This window comes from Pan troglodytes, chromosome 9 (assembly GCF_028858775.2).
Source record: "Pan troglodytes isolate AG18354 chromosome 9, NHGRI_mPanTro3-v2.0_pri, whole genome shotgun sequence".
Taxonomy (NCBI): Eukaryota; Metazoa; Chordata; class Mammalia; order Primates; family Hominidae; genus Pan; species Pan troglodytes.
This window is the reverse complement of record NC_072407.2, coordinates 38,626,855-38,642,816: the sequence shown is the minus strand read 5'-3', so window position 1 is coordinate 38,642,816 and position 15,962 is coordinate 38,626,855. Positions and strand designations below refer to the sequence as shown.

General features: G+C 43.0%; 1 protein-coding gene across 3 annotated transcripts in view; it reads right to left on the bottom strand.

Annotated features, from left to right (window-relative positions):
- EHF (ETS homologous factor) overlaps positions 1 to 12,704 on the bottom strand; it is a 42,212-nt gene extending 29,508 nt beyond the window's left edge. For 2 of the 3 annotated variants that reach the window (XM_016919913.4, XM_009460169.4), the window contains exon 1: positions 12,495 to 12,704. The gene's annotated coding sequence lies outside the window, so the exon portion shown is untranslated. The remainder of the gene's footprint in view (positions 1 to 12,494) is intronic. The other variant, XM_009460164.4, reaches the window with a different exon arrangement.
- Positions 12,705 to 15,962: the final 3,258 nt, after the last annotated feature.

Genomic DNA, 15,962 nt, shown 5'->3' with positions numbered 1-15,962 from the left:
TAAAACATCACAGAGGCTTTTGAGGCCTCAAAAGAAGCTTTGACTCTCCTCTTCTTCCAAACATTTACATCCTCCTGGTTTTGCTTGTTTTCTGTGGGCCTCTGTGGACAATCTATCACTGTATTATTTGCCAACTTGAAATAAAATAGGTCCTAATGCTCAGTACCCCCATGTTGTTAGATTCAACAGTGTTTGGCTACTGAAACCCCAGATCTCTAAACTAAAATCTGCATTTCTGAGAACCTCCCTTAACGAAATCTTGAACACTCTCGCCATTGAGATTTTCTGGTCTATATAGACTCACCCACTTGCCTCCCTTCCCTTTCCCACCACAAGATGATCAACTCCAGGAGATACCAGCCTTGAAAGAAATGTCCATAAATGCAAGCAAGTCCTTATAGAGACAAAAGATTCAATGTAGAGAATTCAACCTCTAATCCATCTGCAGATAACCTACTATTATATTATTTGCCAACTTGAAATAAAACAGGGAATTGCTTAGTTCTATTAATACCAAATGGTCAAATTCAACAACAATTGGATACTCAAAAGTATGAGTTCTGAAGGCCGAACAGACAAATCTGGCCCCAGAATATAGCACTTGCAGAGGATCTCTCTGATGGTTACTTGCATCAGGAGCATCTCAAGGCTGGCCAAGCCACCCCTTACCCCATCCCACCTCCATCTCAGTCCTTCAAAAGATTACTTAATTACCCTGGACTTAAGCCCTCATACTGAAGACAATTAGTCTCTCAGCTTTCAGCAGAAAGAAACTATTACCAAGAAATGCTTATCCGGCCATTACAATATTGTCTCAGACCCTCTGTAATTCATACATATTTACCAAGTGTCTACTAGATGCTGGGCACTTTGCTAGGTGCTGGCGATACAATAGTTAACAAAACATAGACGCTGCCCTACCCTGATGGACTATTCACAAGGACAGGGCTTCCAAAATAATAGTGGCTCCTTCCAAAGTCATCTGAGCTCATTCCCCACCTCCTGTTGTGAATGGAATGGGGCAAGAGCAGAGAGAGCCGGGCAACCCTCTCTGGCATTTGAGAATGACCAACCTTGAAAAGAATTTCAGCTAGGCTTAAAAGCAGGACCAATCCTCTTCTCTCCGGCAACCCCATGCCCTTGGCTTCACAGAAAACTCTGACTAGGATGTGGAGTTGGCAGAGAGGATAATGCTTCTGAGTTTCACAAAGCAGCCTGAGCCAAAACCAATCTCCACTCAGGGCAGAATAAAGCAGTGGGTTGTCTGGATGGCTGAATGTCTCTCTCCGAGACAATGGTGTGTTTATGTGTAGGAGGGTCAGGAGCAGGTTGTTAACATAAAACCCACCGTAAACAGAGCTGTTAATTCAGTTGCTGGCAGGGGCTTCTGTTATCTTCTGAATACCTCCCAGAGGGTATAAGCCCTACCTTTTCATTTGAGTTGGCAGCAGAGTTATTTTTTTGCACCTGTTGCTCTGCTCCGATAACAACGCAGTTAAGCATTGATTTGTAGGAAAATAAACAGAAAAAAGCAAAGAAAGGCATCTGCCCAAACAGCCTGAGCTGGTTTGACTGAGTGTTCATGCCAATTTGTTTTTCCTATAAAAACCAAAGAAAAACCTGCGTTTTCAGTTTGGATGCTACATTTTCACTCCCTTGATATAAAAGGGGGTATCAAATAGGCCAGAGGGAGCTGGCAAGGCTGAGAAGCCAGAAGACATTGTACTTTTCCATTGGCTGGTTCTGTGAGGGCACTCAGGGGTGTCCATGGTCTGCAAAGTGACATGGCCAGGCTCCAGCCAGCCCAGGTTCAGATCATGAATCAGATTAACAAGGGCAGAGAAAAGACTGCTGGGATACGATCGAAACCAAAACCACACTCTTCCAAATGGTTGACTTCCAAAAGTCAATACGGTTTAGGGAGTAGATGTAGTCTCTAGGTTACCTCCTAAAGTGGAGGCTCAGTGTACCCAGATCTCAGTCTAGCCTCTCCCCCAGACATCCTACATCCAGCCCTGGGCAAAGAGCATAATTTGAAAACCCCTGGTTCCCGGACCACAGTTTTCCCATCGCATAAATGAGGCTAGCCACACCTACCTCAAAAGCGGGCTGTGTAGACCCACTCATCTCCTGCCAAGAGATTTGAGGTCTCAGGTCCCAGGTGGAAAGGGCCTGAGATGTCCTAGATGTGATTTCTGTCCTAATCCAAGCATCATCACATGCTCACTTCTCATTAATTTGTCAATGTCACATGATAAGCTAAGTCCAAAAAGGGCCACAAGGAGCTAAACAAATCGCCCAAATGGAGATCATGAACAACATTAATTAAGCAATGGCATCAGCACTCAGCCTTCAGCACACACAGTCAGAGGGAGCTTTTGAATATCTCTTTTTGGCCGGGCGCAGTGGCTCATGCTTGTAATCCCAGCACTTTGGGAGTCCGAGGCGGGCATATCACTTGAGGTCAGGAGTTCAAGACCAATCTAGTTAATATGGTGAAACCCCGTCTCTACTAAAAATATACAAATTAGCCAGGCATGGTGGCATGTGCCTGTAGTCCCAGCTACTTGGGAGGCTGAGGCAGGAGAATCACTTGAACCCAGGAGGTGGAGGTTGCAGTGAGCCAAGACTGTGCCACTGCACACCCAGCCTGGGCAGCCGAGTAAGACTCCGTCTCAAAAATAAAAATAAAAATAAAATAATATAATATCTCTTTTTAAGCTTTGTAGAAGAAAGCACAGTCAAGGCAACATGCAACATTTCCCCAGACAAACACCTTGCCCCAGTTTTCTCCGGGCCGTTGGGGGTTCATTACTACCAGACCACTGGCTTCATGGGGGAGGGGGGCTTACGGCAGTGGGGCCTCAGAAATGTTGCCTCTCCAGGAGCATTAAGAACTGGGTGTTCCGACAGGGGAGGGATATGGCTGGCTGAGCGTTCCCAGGCATTCTTGTTATGAGCAGCATAGGGAGTGGAGTGCTTAGAACCAAATCGGGCAGCAGAAAAATAAAAGATTTAACAACACCCTTAGTTGACTGAAAAATAAATAAGACCAACTGTGCAGGAATGTAGGAAGGGTGGAGGACGGTAAAGGGTGGGGATTGGAGCCAGGGAGGGGTCAGGATGAACTAGGACAATGGATTTGACCATTTCAAGAGTCAAGTTTCCTCCTAGGAAAAGAGCAAGATGTTCAAGTCAAGGAAAGAGCAACAGCCCCCAGCTCAGAATCTTGAAGATTATATAATTACAAAACAACAACAAAAACTATGACAGTGATAATAGTTCATATTTGTTGAGGGTTTAAAATGTGCTAGAAATAGAACTAGTCATTACATGAATTACCTCATTTAATCCTCACAATAACCCTGAATGTTAGTACTAATATTAGCACCATTTTACAGAGAAAGGTTAAGCAACTTTTCTAAAGACATAAAGCTAGCAAATGGACTGGATATATTATAATAAGTGTACTTGGGAAGGGGTGGGGAAAGCAACATAATTCTTTTGAAATTACTTGAAAATGGATCCTTGTGTTTCTAAAGAGAAGGAGGATGTCTGTTAGGACCTTATACTTTTAATTTCAAAGTTGAGATCTTTAAGCACAATTCCCACAACTCTTTCCCGCAAATATAAACAGGAGACATATTGATCATCCTTGTGCCCTAATATGGAAGCTCCCTTTCAGTGCAAATCAGTCTGGATGCTACAGAAACACAGTTCACGGCCACTCAAACCCATCTATCAGAACTTCAGTCTGGCTTCCCGTTGGAGGCCCCAGATTGACTCAGTGGTTAGGACTGGCTGCCTGAAGCCACCTCAGACTTATTAGCCATGATAAAAGAGCAGTAATAACAGCAAGAAAAAAAAAACATTGGAAAATGAAGGGTGAATTATGGCTCTTTTGGAAGAGCACCTGATGTCTCAGCCATCACAGATTGGTCCTGATGACAGGCTTGCTTGTGTTATGAACGTCACTGACTGACCAGAGAAAGACCATGAATATGTTGTTGGGGGAGCCTGAATTCCATCCCTCAGACAAAGAAATCGAGGAAAAGTCTTCCCCTCTTCCACCATCACTACGTCCACATCCCTGTTTTGAATTTTGGAACAGTCTATAAAAACTTAGCCCTAAAACACCAACAGAACTTCATGAGAATTATTCATTAGCATCCTTGCAGCTTAAGAAGCAAATAACATCTGAATTTTCTCACAAATTAGACGACCTCTCCTTTAGAAGAAGTAAAGTTTCCTTTTATAGAGATAATCATTCAATAGCAGGAAAGCTGAGTTTGTTTTTAGAGCCTTCCTATGAGAACACTAGACTCGTGGCACACCAGGTCTCATTTTTCCTTCCAGAACAGACTTTATTCTGTTTCTCCTGGCTCACTGGTTTACGTAGCAAGCCCTCTGTAAAATAAAATCATGAAAAACCCACCAGTATTGCCAGCAACTCCCTACCAGAAAGGTTTTTCAAGGGATTAAATCCCTTTCAGCCAATTATTCAGCCATCCTTCCAGTTGTTTGGAGGAAACCTTTGGAGCTCACACAAAACTGGAAAACTCACTAACTCAAAAACGACATCCTCCCTCCTCAACAGGCCATAGCTTTCCACCAGAGGTTGCGTAGCTGAGCCTGATGAAAATGAGGAGGGGGCTCTCCGCAGCAGCTTCCCAGACTCCCAGTCTCAGGAGTTGTCATACATTCCATTTCACCGTAACCAGAGGCAGGACCAGCTACATCATTTGCAGAGCTCAGTGTAAAAGGAACATGCAGGGCCCTTTGTTCAAAACTTACGAAGAATTTTAAGATGGCAACAGCAGAGCCTTAAACCAAACATGGAACCTTTCTAAGCATGGGGCCCCGTGGAACTGCACAAGTTGCACACTCGTGACATCAGCCATCTCCAAGGGGTCAGTCCCCACTTTTGCCTTCACCTGTACCCATGTTTCATTACCGTGGGTGGGCAGGGGATCTCTTCTGTCTTTGTTCCATGCACTACCTCCTGAGGTCATTGGGAGGATTAAACTAAACATGACATTGAACAGGACTGTAACCACCTGGCTTACAGCAGGCACTCAACAAATTACCATTATCATTCTTATATCATCTTCATTATGCCAAAGTCCCTTCACAACTCCAAGGCTACCCATAGGCAGGAACATATGGGAAGATCATACTCCCCTTTTGGCAGAGAACATCTATCAACTGGCGCTGTTCAGAAGTCATTTCGTTAGTCGTGTGTGAGAGAATGCTGTAAATGAGGTGTTCTTAACCTTTCATCTGTACGATGGATCTGTTTTGTAATCTAGTGAGGCCTACAGGCCTCTTCTCAAAATAATATTTTTACATGACAAAGTAAAATATTATAAGATTTTTAAAAATTTATATTAAAAGACAATGTCAAAATACTTTTTAAAATAAATGTGTGATATCATATTATGTTGGTGCAAAAGTAATTACAGAGTTTTTTTTATTTTTTAATTTTTTTGAGACAGAGTCTCACTCTGTTGCCCAGGCTAGAGTGCAGTGGTGTGATCTTGGCTCACTGCAGCCTCTGCCTCCCGGGTTCAAATGATTCTCCTGCCTCAGCCTTCCGAGTAGCTGGGATTACAGGTGTGTGCTACCACACCTGTATTTTTAGTAGAGATGGGGTTTCGCCATGTTGGCCAGACTGGCTGTTTTTGTAATTATTTTTAATGGCAAGAACCACAATTACTTTTGCACCAACCTGATAACAATATATGTGCTTCCTTGTTAATACATTAAATAAGAATATCTACCTAGGGCAGATCTAACTTGATATCAAATACCCACTTTTTGTGATATATGTAATAGGTGTAATAAGACATGAAAATGTGATTTATCCTGGTGATAGTCACAGTTGCAGCTAATACTACCATGGAGTTTTGCCTACATTCATATTGAAAGAAAATGTTAAATTCTAGTTAGAGATTATTGAAAATAAAGACAATTTTTTTTTACATCCAAGTTCACAGAAACCCTGAATTTACCCTTGGACCCCAAGTTAGGGATCCTTGCTGTTTTACTAATAACAAGAACTACTTGTTCAATTCAAATAGCCTCTAGAAACCACATTTGCATGACCAGAAACCTCATTTGAATAATTTACCAAGAGGTAGACCCCAGAGTGTCTGGGCAAAAGAAGTAAGTAGAATTTTTTTTCCCAAAGCCTCTAGAATGCCCAAGATTCATGACCTCAGCATCAGTGGTCAGTAGACATCTGGAGACATGATCAAGAATTTTAGGGGTGGGCAATGGTATACTCACTCCTAAAAGCTAGTCATGTGAACTGCCTGGAGGAGAATCAGTATTTTCTGCAGGTCCCTACTTGCCAGGCATCAGGACACAAGAACAGGAATGTGCTGCATACCCAATCACGCCAAGTCACCCCAGGTCTCCCAGGACCTCCTTGGTTGTGGTTTGCAGTTGACTCAAAACAAGGTTCAATTTGGAGGTCCCCCCTTAATATGGTTCATGCATCTCCCTGCTACCCACCTTCCCAATAAAAACCCTATTGCATTTCTTTCCTAAGGTCACAGTGAAGAACCAATGTTGATCGCCACACACACACACACACACACACAAACCAAAATCCCAGAATTTAATATCCATTCACTCTGACCCAACAGAAACTCACTGAAAACACCCAAATTGAAGATTTCCCTTGATGTTCATTCCACAAATTACTAATTATTTACTCACAAGCTTTTGTTCAGGTGCTTTCACATTCTTTGTTAATTTAATCTTTACAACAGCCCAATGCAGTAGATGTTATTAACTCCATTTTCCAGATGAGAAAACTTAGATGCTAGAGCTTATATAACTCACTCAAAGTCATTCAACTACCCAGTGGTAGAGTCCAGCTTAAACTCAGGTGTCTGGACTCTAAGTCCAGTGTTCTTTACACCACATCTCAGCAGCTTCCAAGCCATAAAATCTCTTAGCCTCCTACCCCTTCAGATACACATGCAGTCAAATTTTACTCCATCAACATTCCTTGACCCACAGCCTTCTGCCTAGTGGAATTAAGATGACTAAAAGGTGAGCTAGCTGCACTCTAATTTTCTAAGTGGGCATGATCAAGACAGAGGCTGAATTTAGAGTCAAATCTAGAGTACACTGCAAAGACAAAGCAAGTCTTATCATTAGTCAGCCTCATGACTAGATGAAATGAGGCTGACTAGATGAAATCATGACAAGATTGAAAATTGCTCTCATCTTTCAGACTCTGCTCACCTTATTGTCCAGAATATATCATCAGCCCTATTGAGGAGATTTTTTTTAAGGTTCCTAAGAAGAAGCCTGGAATAACCTCCACAAGATGACCATATTCTCCAATCTCCATTGCTCTATTCAAAAAGTAGAAGACCCTCTTCTTATTCCAGGAAAAGCTCAACAGACTTTTGGGGGATGTTGTATCAGGCTAAGAAAGGGCTGGACGGGCAACTGAAATGTTTTGAAGCCACAGTTGGGCCAACAAGAGCCCAGCCCCCAAGATTATTTATTGTGCTTCTGTGATAGAAAGTGGGGTGGAAAAGCAGCTATGAAATTTGATGTTCATAATTGCAACAACATCAAAGAAAAAGGACATTGAGACAGGGTCATACAAAGGTAAAAATAAGTTGTTATGGTAAAATGACAGGGTTAATGAGGTGGTCTATTAGTCTAAAAATCCAACTATTATAATAGGCATTTTGGTTTCTTTTTATTTTTGGCTTTGTTTTAATCAGAAAGCACATTTTGTATGCACCTATACTGGCCATATTTTAAATAAGTAGGCAAGTACCCCTAATAACAACTAAGATGCTAAAAAAACAAAACAAACAAAAAAAAAGAAGGGAGGAAGCCTCCCAGAGGCCAGGGTGTGTGGTGAGATTGGAGGAGGAGAGATAATGCAGACCAATTGACCAGAACAAGGGGCCCGGCCCCGTAAAACAAACCAAAGACAGAATGTGGTTAGGTGCTTGTGAAATAAGTTTTCATAGGAGTATTTTACAGGGTGTCTCTTTTAAAACAAGGTCAATTAAAACCCTAGGAGCCTCTTTAAATGGGCCACCCTGCTTGGCCCTGTTGCAAATTCTGGTTTCTCCAGATACAAGGTTGACGCTTTCTGGGCACATCAGGGTCTCCAGGTTAGGCTGCTCAGTGGTTGGGGCAGCCACAGGGTCTTCCTCTAGGAGAAGTGAGTCCACATACGTTCGATCTACTCAGTAAGTCATGGATAATCAGTCAAGCAAGCTCATCAGTACCATACAAACTCAGTAGACACCATGAGTGCCTAAATGTCCATTTTCTGGCGGGCTGCTTTGGCGTTTTATAGAAGACACCAGTAGAGCACCTGCCCCTGTGCATAGGCTGTTCCCTGCCATCACAAAACAGTCTGTTTCATCCACTTCTACATTCCCACCAGCTTGAGACACATGAGGCAAATTGGCAAAGCTGGGATGTTGTCATGGGAGTGGATTCTAACATCCTTAATAAAGGCTCCAGGTGTCAGGTCTTAGTACCTCCACTAGTATAGCCTTTAGCCAAAATTCTGAAGGCCCTAAAGAATCCATTTAAGGGCTCTTGCTAATCTTTCCTGCCTCATCCTTAGAAGGCTTCTCCCACCTGTTCTCAGCTCTCACAGATTCGTGCTTATCCTGCTGACCCCCAGGTACTCCCACCACCCCCAATCACCACAGCCACAAAATCTGAGGGTTAAAATGGATCTTAAAGATGGTCAGGTTCAAACCCTTTTGCCTAGAGGAGGAAACTAAAGCCTGGCAAAGGGGAATGTGTGCTCTGGGCCACACAGCTCTGCCAGTGCTAGAAGACCAGGTCCCTAGACTGCCGTCCAGCACACCACCTCACATCCCGCCTTCCCTGCACTGTGCTCCCATCACTCCAAAGCTGGAGTTCGAAATTCTTCAAGGCAGACTCTTAAAGAAATATTTCCACCCCCCTCTGAAGAATAATAAACATTTTAGCAAATAACTCTGAGGGATCCCTGGAAATTTCTACTTCAGCACATCCTGGTTTCCGGACATCAATGTTATTTGGCTTGAAATTATGTCCCACCCTAAGAATAGCTGTGGTGAGGAGCCATTCTCCTCACTGCACTGTTTGTTTCCTGCACAGCTTAGTAGCTTGGCCCTTTGAAACCCCGTTCAATTTAAGTAAACACGTTTTTAATAACAGCAAGATTGTTTGCTCTTTAGAACAAATCTATTATTTTAAAATCATATTCTTAAAAATTAGATATGAAAAATGTCAAATAAAGTTAATTATGCCCTCCTTTCAGTTATAGAGCAAGAGATTTAAGAGAACCTGGGCAAGGTGTGGCTGCCCTCCTGCCTCTGTCTTCAGATGGCAATCCCCGCCGCAGACCCGGCTTACCCAAGCTGAAAGCCACAGCGCCGCGTTCGGTTTCCCAGTAACAAAGGCAGGGTGAGAATGTGGTCTCTAGACACCCAGGCTGCAGTGGAGCCAATGCCTCCCAACCAGGGCCCCACCCACAACAGAAATGAGTGTCACGTCAACTCTACCAGAGAGCGATCTTAACAAGAGAAATGGGCTGAAACGGCAGCAAAATGGTATCCCTGAAAATCAGGTTCAAGCTTTAGATTGAGTTCCTTAAAACCACAACATTGCTTCTCAAGTGTGTTAGCAGATTCTGCCACGGGATTCTTGCTCACCACCCCACCCCTAACCCAGAGGTCTTCGTAAATCACATCTGTATGAAAGGGCATAGAGATGACTCCATATGGAGGAAGGGAGAAAAGACAATAGCTTCTCAATAATTTGTATAAGCTTCTATGTCTGTGTTTGATACTGTGACATGAAGCAGGGGTCTTGCCCTGGGCTTTCAGAAAAGCAAGATGGTCTAACGATCACAACCCAGTGCTCAAATCCCCAAATTTGTGGAGATTGGGTAGGTCGGGGGCATGGGAAAGATATAGAGGGAATAAAATATCGCAAGATTCCAGAAAGCGAAATTCTACTTCCTCAGAAGTGAACTTTGGCCAAAAGCATTCACGTTCTGACCTGAGACCCGATAGGAGTTCCTTCCAGTTTCCAATTCGCTAATTGAATGCAACCTAGTAAACCTTTTAACCTCTCAGTTTCCATTTTGTCTCATACCTTCAAGGAGTCAGAAAGATATTGAAAGAAGATCAGGGTAAAGTTGGTCAATTAATGGGAGCATTTAGGGTACCCATAAACATGGAATTGCGAGTGGGAAAGTAGGGCTTTCCTGACGTCCACAAAGGCCAAAGATACTTCCATTGGGAGATCACGATAGACTAATAGATTAAAAATGAAAACAATATGGCTGGGCACGGTGGCTGAAGCCTATAATCCCAGCACTTTGGGAGGCTGAGGCAGGTGGATCACCTGAGGTCAGGAGTTCAAAACCAGCCTGGCTGACATGGTAAAACCCCGTCTCTACTAAAAATACAAAACTTAACTGGGCATAGTGGCGAGCACATGCAATCCCAGCTACTCGGGGGGCTGAGTTGGGAGAATCACTTGAACCTGGGAGGCGGAGGTTGCAGTCAGCCAAGATCATGCCACTGCACTCCAGGCTGGGCGACGGAGAGAGACTCCATCTCAAAAAAAAACCAAAAAGGATTGTTTGAATTTAACAAATAGGTGCTTTTTAACCAAAAAAATAACAAATACAATTGAATTTGAGCCTTTTCATAACAAACGAGGCCTGAATCAAACACGTCACCCTACCCACACTACCTTGAGAGGTCTTGATGAAGGCTACCATCTTGCGCGGTCATGTAAGAGAACTTACAGCACAGCTATTCCCTCAAAGTGACTTTCATTTAAAATGCCTCTGTAAAATATTTTGGAAACACGGTGAAGTATTGTCTCCATTACATTTATTATTTTTTCAAGTTCAACTACAGACCTCCAAATGACTCCCAATTCACATTCCATCATGGTTTTTAAATACCATTAGCCATTTGTGTGAAAATGGTGTTGTCTACCTGACTCCATATTATAAGAAGATGGAATTGGTGAGTTATTTCATCATCCCAGAATTTTAGGTCACAAAAAGAGGAAAAGTGGATCCTCTGCAAACTTCAAATGCAGCTATTAAAGTCATCCTTAAAATCTCTTAAGAGCCTTTTCTGATAGTATCTCCTAGCCATGAAATTCTTCCTAATAACGTATCTTCTTCTTTTCTGTTAGAAATAAATTTTTCCCCCGACCCCAGTGGAATTAACACACAGCCACACAGAATCTCTAATTGCCCTTTTACACATTGAAAGACTATCTGAACACATCTTTACCTCCATGGCTGCAGAACCAACTCCTGAATTAGACTTCCATCAGTAAGTTCTTGGAATCCATTCACTCACTTTCTCCCTGTTACCAAGGTGAGTGCAGATAACCAGCAGAGACACCTGTGAACTTGAACCCAGAAGCATACACTCTCCATCTTAAAAACACACACTCCCACCATCCTGGGAGCATGGTAAATCAGCAAAGATGGACGGTGAAAATGTCGCTTTCTCACCTCAGCCTGATATTTACCAACAAGAAGTTAATTTCCCACTGTTCCCAGGTCAGTACACATTGGGGCTAACACTTCTCCACAATGTCCAAGCAAAATCAAAAGAATCCCTGTCTCAGAAGGCATTTGTTGCTGCTGAGTCACAACTGCCTGTCTGATCATAGTCTCCCAAAATGGAGTAAACAAAGGGTTAGTTTGTCCCCTTGTTATACAGTGAAGCCCTTTGCCAAAACTGATTGTTGTATTTTCTGGACAAAATGGAGTAAACAAAGGGTTAGTTTGTAAACAAAGGGTTAGTTTGTCCCCTTGTTATACAGTGAAGCCCTTTGCCAAAATTGATTTTTGTTTTTTCTGAATTTTTGTTTTTGTAGATATTCAGCTCTCCCCAGTACCTCTGCCTGCCTTGGATGCCTGGCCACTTTTTCCAGTGTGATTGTGTATGTTCTTGCCTATTTCTAGCCATTTTCCAGTCCTGGAACATATTAAAAACAAATTGGCCTTTCAATGTAGCTCATAAGTCAGAAAAATTACCAGCAGAAGACATCTCTAGAAAGCGAGACCGTGTACTCTGAGCCCGAACAGCTACTTAGCCAACCACTTCTTCTCTGAGCTATATCAGAGCCACCTATCTCTAGCTGCCTATTTGTTCCAGAAGAATTCAACCCAGGGGAATGGTTTTGCCACCCAGGCATAGGGAAACAAGGGGACTTTTAAATTCACAGAGATTAGAAGTCCAGACAATGCAGGAAATTCACAGATAATATCCAAAGTAGCCAACCTGCCCTCCAAAATAAAATTCTGATTTGACCCAGTGAGGTAAGCCCAGGTAAGGTGAGCTTCACTTCCTGCCAGCCGTCTCCAAGAGTCTGTTCTAGTTTCATCTGTCCAGTTTAAAGCAGGCTTCTCTTTCCACTCAGGTGTTCGGATTCCAGATTCAAAAGAAGTTTTAAAAATCAGGACTTACCTCATTTACCTAAAGATTCTGGGTGGGAAATCCAATAGCTGTGGCTGATGGAGGGGAGGCAGCAGGCTGCAATCTCACCAGCTCCTATAGGGATGGGGCACCACGGGCGTTATCAAGTCTGAGCCCTCATCAGAGTGAAGATAAATGCATATAACAATAATTTTAAATCATTTTGTAGGATGTTAAGCAATAAGCCACCAACCGGGAATTCCCTAAGTCACTTCCCCCTCTTCTGATTGGCTACCTAGCCCTTTAAAAAAATAAAATAAAGGATTACAAACATTGGCTCATTTGCATTTGGCCAACTCACACGTTAGTGTTCAAACAAAACAGGTCTAACCAGGTAATGCCTGTGTCTCAAGAACAGAGAGACAACCTGTTAATGGATGAGGAATTGATTTGGTGGTGACTGTTCTTTTCAGCTCAGAGGCTGTTTCAGGTGAAAAGCACCCTGCTCACCAAAGACACCATCGGGAAGAGGGAATGTAAAAGCAAAGTGAGTAGAAGTCCAAATCTGGAGGAGATGATGGTATGGGGGGGCCCTCTTGAGCACCTGTCTCATTTATTAGTCTGTATTTAGTCCACCCTGCTTTGGCATCAAGATCTTTGCCCTAGCTCTATAAGTACCAGGCTCTGAAGGGGCTCCCAGCAAGTTCCCTCTCCAGGCACCATGACTGCCTTCTTGACAGAGACTCTTGGCAATTCAATGGACTTTGAAAAGCCTATCTCCCCTGGCCCCAGGTAAGAGCCTTGAGAGGTTTGAAAGGGAAGGTCCTGGGAGGGAGGGTACCTTATGAGGAGATGCTTAGGTCAAGCAGTCAACTCTCAAATATGCAAGAGCTGATTATCCGGTTGGTGGATTATCTAGGTTCTTCACTTCCTCTTGACACTTACATGATCTTTTTTAAAAGGTTTATTGACACTCCCTATAAGAGTTAGAGATGAGAAGACCAAAATGCTGAAACTGGAAATAAAAAAGCACAGTTTGGACAAGAAGAAGGTGGAATATTAGGGAGGATCTACAGATTCAAATACCGAGGCAACCTCTATTCCCTTGGGCCAAGGGACATATGGGGAGTTACCTGTACCTGCTTCACTGGGTCACAAATGTACCTTCTCCCATACGGGTGAATGACTGCTCCTAGCAAAGAAAAATACCATCCCCCAACCATTAACTTTCTCTGTTGAACCTTCCAGGACACTGGCCTGGCATGAGCAAAGTGTCTAAGCAGATTTCTTTGACTCAACGGGCCTCCCTTTTGTGGGAGAGGGAAGGGAAGTTGAGATTTGGCAGAGATAAAGATTTTGTGATCAAAACCAAGAAGTTCCTTGTGTTAAAAAGAAAAAAAAAAGGTCTGCTTATGGTCAAAGGCCGACTGAATAGAATAAAAACTAGTTATTATATTAAGGGGGAACAGTGAGTGTGCAGTAGTATTAGTCTTTTCTTACTTATTTTTTCTAGTTTCTACACGAATTCAGAGGTTTCTGAAAGTGTAAAAGACTCAGTGGGAAAACAAGGGTGGACTTGGGAAGGTCTTGGAAGCTGGGCAGGTCTTGAAGAAGGGCTTGAGGCTTTGGTCAGTGCAGTTTAGGGGAGTTCTAATAAATCCCTCTGCCTCCCTAACCTGCCCCAGACATTCCCACCCTTCCGTACTGTTCAACCCTGTGAACTTGCCAAGGGCCCTGTGAAAATGCAAATGTAAACCCCGCCCCATATACACACTGATAAAAACAACAAATGTCATTATTTCCCATTATCACATTAGCCCCAATTAGTCTATCAGTTCCAGATCTGAGAGCAGGGCCCTGAGGGAATGGCCTGCTGGAGTTTTGCTTGAGAGACAAATCAGGCACAACCTGAAGTAACTACATGCCACCCACTGCAGGGCATTTGTGTGTAGTGATGGTGAAGGGGGGTGGGTGGTGGGGCACTCATGAGAAAAGGGAAGCATTAGTGCTAGAGCCCGTGGGACTCCAGGGAAACAAACTTGGCCTTCTTTACACCATTGCCTGAGATTAACCTGAGACAGCAGGGTGGGAGTAGAAGGGGTAGGGTTGTGTGGTCAAGAGATAGTGAACTTCAAATGCAACCACAAAAGTGATGTGGCTCTCTGACCCAGTCCCAATCACCTTTAATTATAGGCCCTTTAATTTATAGCTGAAGAATTCTGGTTAAATCTCCATTTCTTTATCCACTTGTATTTAGTCCATTTTAGATTGGAGGGCTATTGAGATGAGTCATATTGGGGTAGTAATGGTGGGAGGGGAGGGAAAGATGTCACCTCATACTCACAAGCCACTTTATTTGTGGAGGTTTTTTTGTAAATAAAGTACCTAAAAGTGTGCCTGCTACTTGCTGGGTACTTATTAAGTATTGATTCTTCTTTTTACTTGGGTCTTAGTTGAACCTTCCAGAAGAAAAACAAAAATGAAAACAATATCCCTCACCCACAACCTAAAAAAAAAAACACAAAAAAGCTAGAATTGCAGGTATATTGCGTCCATAGGGAAAGTCCTTTGGAGTTTGAGGTCTTTCACCCTACTGCCAACTTCAACAAGACAGTACTGGCGATAGATAGATAGATGATAGATAGATAGATAGATAGATAGATAGATAGATAGATAGATAGATAGATAGACAGATAATGATGGGATGAGATGGATGTCTCAAGGCCTTCTACTACAAGTCTCAGATATATCAAGTATGTCCTTTATGGATAAGAAGTTTAAAGTGTAATCACAAAATCATCAAACACAGCAGATCCTTTATATGTTCACATTGTAAGTTCTCAAGGAGGACTCTGGCAAGAGAGACCTCCAACACTTGTTCTGTGCTCCTGAATTCTCTGGGGGGCTGATAAAGACATAGCAAAATGAACAGAGTGATAAACAAAGCTGATTGTCTTTATTCTGTGGATGGGAAGAATCAAGAGAGAGAGGCCAAGCAGCTTGCCCTCAAATCAACTGAAACAAACTCTAGAAACCCAATTACTCTGCATAGAAATCTTCCTGGTTGTCCCTACAGGTCAAGGCTCTATCACCGTCTCCAACCTGTGCACAGACACAGAGCCCTTGAGTTGAGTCCTGTGCTGGTCCCCACAGAGGAAAAGGGGAACAGAGCAAAGCAAACCAGGTTGTGTGTGGTGGCCCGGAGACCCGGAGGTCAGTCGGGTTGTCTCCTGGAAGATCCATACTGTAAAACCAAAAAACCCTAGGGATCTTAATTCCCAAATCAAGGCCAGGACAAAGAATCTCTTTAAGCCAAGTATCAAGCGTTAAGGAATCTGAGTCTTAACACCAACACAGGCTGTGGCTACAAGATTAATGGAAGCTGTGTGCTTGCTTTGCAAGAAAGAGGATGCTCACACACTTTACACAATACCTTTTAACTAGAGGGCCTATATTTATTTTTGAAAGCAAGTGTGTGTTTGTATATATTTCTGTCTATCATCTCTTCCTAATGACGTG